A 4,064-nucleotide genomic window follows, 5' to 3' on the forward strand; every position below is an offset into this window, starting at 1 on the left:
GACTTGCTCGACACAGGGTTGCCACAAACCTTCAATTTGTAAAAAATGCAATATCTGCGAAGCGCAATAAAGCGAAGTGCAATAAAACGAGGTGTGCCTGTATTTTGTCTTGGTCTAGCTGATGTTCTACCCTTCCTTTGAAGAGATTTTATATCCCTACAATATTCATAATAACGTTGTGGTAGAAGCTTCTTAATTTTTGGTATTTAATGTGTTAGCTGATGACAATAAAACGTTACTTTTCATTTTATGCAGTATCAGGTCACTGATCATTATTCGTGACTCAAAACAGGCATTTGCTTCAAAACTGGGGCCACACTGCAGCCATCATTATTTAGGACATCAATAAACACTCAAGCAAGTTGTAATAACTGATTGAGCACAACAATTTTCTTGTATTTTCATGGTCTGATTTGTAGTCCCCTTTCCAGTCCCCCCAATAGCCTAACAAACAAGGGGCAGTATGTAAGCAAAGGTTTGTATAATGTGTTAGGGGACAACATGATCCAATTCATTTGGGAAAACTGGCTGTCTGCCTTGCCATTACAAGTACTACTGCAGTTTTTCAAAGTGCATTATGTTTATGTCATTAGGCTTATTCACATGGGAGGAAAGAAAATTAAATTATGAGATGAAAGATTATAGAATATAATTACTGTTCTGTCTAAGGATGACTCAGTAGCATACACATATTTTGATGATCATAAATGCAAGATATTCAGAAGACAGACAGGTGTTAGTCATCTGATATTCTACTGCATACCTGAGAACTTCATTTTCATTTATACTTTATACTATACCCACTTTAATTCCTTTCTGCTGCCAGAATGATCTAGGAAAAGGAGGAAAAATGAAAATTATACCCCAAATATGTTCCACATATGTTTTTATGCATAATATGTTATGAACTGGTCAACAAATTACAAATTGTATACCATCTTTTACTAACACATGCACAAGCTTTTAATTTTGAAATAAATCCTGTAGCAGTGTTTTTCTATCGAAGCTTCTTTGTGGGAACAAGTTACACTTAACAGTAGTCCCAGGCTCCATCTCCCTGATTTCTCCTACAATAGTAAACTCATTTACAAATCCCTGACCATTGGTACCGGTTGGCAGAACCAAGGAAACTGCATACTATGATTGTCAAGTTTTACACTAGAAGTAAGAATTCGGTTATGTTCTGAAGATTATAGCACACCCTCTCCAAATTACAAGTACTTATTCTGAATATAGTAGAAATTTCTGAGAATGCTTGAATACATTTCGTAATTAGTTTGAGTTTCGTTTGTGAAAGGAAGGGGGTGGGCCATTTTGCATCTTAGCCCCTCTCATGAATAAATAACTGTTTAAATGTCTTATGGACTTATAGCTCAAGTCCTCTATATATAGGTTCTTTATGTATAGGTGCCTCCTCTCTCTCCCCCTCACTGCTGAATAGCTAAGAGGCAAAAACCATGGCAAAAATAAAAGAGCAGAAAGGGTGCTGCTCACCATGGGACACCGCTGTGCTTTTGGTAGTTGTGGAAAAATGTGGATTCCGTGGTTTTCTGCAGTTTTGAGGCAAGCAGAAAGCTAGGTTCCCTAGTAATGGCCAAAGAACCAGCACTGCAGTAAACCCACCCCGGCCTCCCTGCCCCTCTTCAAAGCTTCTCTGTGTGTAGTGTATGCACCTGCTGTTGCCTTGTGGCCCAAGGATGACAGTTCCCCTTTCTGAGACACCTCCTGCCCACCTGGTATAGCAGGGTGCCAAGTCTAAGATTTTGTGCATATTCTGTGCTTTGAACTGCTTTAGATAGTTATTCTAGTATCACTATAAATCTGGGTTTCCTTCCTCCTGCTTTAAATCAGCTTGGCTTCATTTATCTCAAGGAAATACATTAGATGAAATACATTAGATGAAAATCCAGCCCTTTGTCTTAAATACTACAGTACCTCTAAAGGAAAACCTTATTGAGTACCCGATGGTTCTTCTCTTCTACTTCACTGGGTCAGCTTTGCTTTTTTAGGCACTGAACAGCTGCTAAATTTTAATAAATAAAGTGGGTCCCTTTTTTTTGTATTTGATGTAGTTGCATTTTTTTAAAAAAAGTACTTGCCTAGAAAACTCACCAAATAGCCTAACTGTTATCTCCTCTGGTGAACTAAAATTGATTTTTCCCAGAGACTTATTGGACTGGATTTCCTAGTTTCTAAACATTTCTCTGTCGTAACAACCTTGAAGAGCTGAGAGGACCGCTTTAAGCTGGTGTTACCAGTACTTTGAATAGAGAAAAGGAGGTAAGGATTATTTTGTGTTATGTTTTTTTTCTTGTTGCTTGCTTCTTGTCTTGTTTGCCATTCATGGTTGCTATGTCTGTGTTTTCTCTCCTGTAGCAAGATAGTAGAACTTGATTTTTACAGTGTGCATAGCGTTTAGGTTTAAAGTAAACACATTTTTCTTTCCCTTTAAAAGCTGCTTTTTATCACAATGTTGATATTAGCCTGCATCATATTTAGGTGTGACATATTCCTGAAGTTACTGAACTGTTGAGATATATCTTAATATAATTACACATGCCTCTTATATATATTATACCTATATTTTAGTGTAATTAATATCTTAAAATATTTCTCTTACAATTTAGTGGCCAAAATGATTTGATTTAAGAAAGGTGACTTTTTTTTACTAAAGAAATGGTAGGTTTCAAATACCTTTTGATTATAACTCTGGTACCTCTTAATTCCCAAACAGGATGAAACAAATCTGAAAATACAGAAATATAATATTAAAGCCATTAAATAGCACAACATCTGCATCTTGCCAGGATAGAGGTAAAATAAAAATCTAAATTAAAAGGTAACGAGATACCTGCTTGAAAAATTACTGACTTTCTACCATTTAAATTCTTCAGGAAAAACAAACCCGGGTGTATAAGCTCTAAACTTGTTACCTGTAAGCATATGGGAAAAAACTTTGGAGGAATGATAGCAAGTCAGATAATTATCTCACTGACAAAAGCCACAACTACTTCCATCTTTCCAACTCCTTTGTTATCTGGATCTTCTACAAGTGGGAAGACCTGACCCTTTCCTGTTCCCAGTAGTAAGAACCGGAAAATAGCAGGAGCTGTGACTTTTCCAGCTGTCAGACCTTCTTATGACCTTGAATGTTTGCAAAAGCAAATTTGGCACATTCAGTTTGGCTGCATATTCTTGATAATTAGACCCTGTAGATAGCTGTGGTGGAATAAAGCTTGGATGAAGTCAATAAAATATCTGATGGACTATTTAGATTATGTCTACGGATGTATCACAGAAATCTTTATCTGGAACCAAGACTGCCTGAATTCCCTGAGCATATATGTGGGTATCAAAAGAGATTTAAATCTTTCCTTGTTACATTACATTAATTGTGGTGGCATCTGTGCATTTAGTCCTTCTGAAACATCTGGCAACTTTTATTTGAATGTATACTTTTTATTATTAAAACTCTAGTTCCAGTTAATGTCTCTAACAGTAGCCTACACAGAAGGGATTTATTTTCAATATACACAAAAAAGATAATAAAAAAGAAACAGGTGGAATGTGTTCTGATGTGCTGAAACTTCAAATGACATGGAATTGTAAAGCACACTGCTTCAAACAGTGATCTTATTGCATCTGACATTGAAAAATGACTGCTTCTTTCACCTGTATGCTGGCCAGAAAATTGAAGTTGTACATGACTTGTAAACATTGCTTTTGACTATTCATTTTGCTGTTGGAAACCTTCTGTGTAGACATACATCTATTTTACAAGCAAGATGCCAAAACCATTGAAAAATTAATTAGTGACCAAGCATAATACTGCTATTAGAAATGGTGATACTATATTATTGTTCATTTTCTTGCTAGGCACTTTCCAGAATATAGACTTAATATTGCCTTGCTTAGGTTTATGTAGTGATTTAATTGATTGCCGTGGCCAGTAGAAGAAAAGTTCTCCAGCACAGTAAATTTTCTGTATCCTCATTAGTGGAGATATCAGTCCAAAGGAAAGAAGGAAGAGTGAATTTAAACTAGGGTCTTTCTTCTGGGGAGAT

General features: G+C 36.1%; 1 long non-coding RNA gene across 1 annotated transcript; it reads right to left on the reverse strand.

Annotated features, from left to right (window-relative positions):
- Positions 1-2,086: 2,086 nt before the first annotated feature.
- On the reverse strand, positions 2,087-3,022 carry LOC109307649. Its single transcript, XR_002100337.1, has 3 exons — positions 2,934-3,022; positions 2,695-2,746; positions 2,087-2,370 (listed from the first exon to the last, which is right to left on the reverse strand). It is a non-coding gene; the product is annotated as an uncharacterized LOC109307649 (long non-coding RNA).
- Positions 3,023-4,064: the final 1,042 nt, after the last annotated feature.

Source organism: Crocodylus porosus, unplaced genomic scaffold (genome assembly GCF_001723895.1).
Source record: "Crocodylus porosus isolate Cpor-Errol unplaced genomic scaffold, CroPor_comp1, whole genome shotgun sequence".
Classification (NCBI taxonomy): domain Eukaryota; kingdom Metazoa; phylum Chordata; order Crocodylia; family Crocodylidae; genus Crocodylus; species Crocodylus porosus.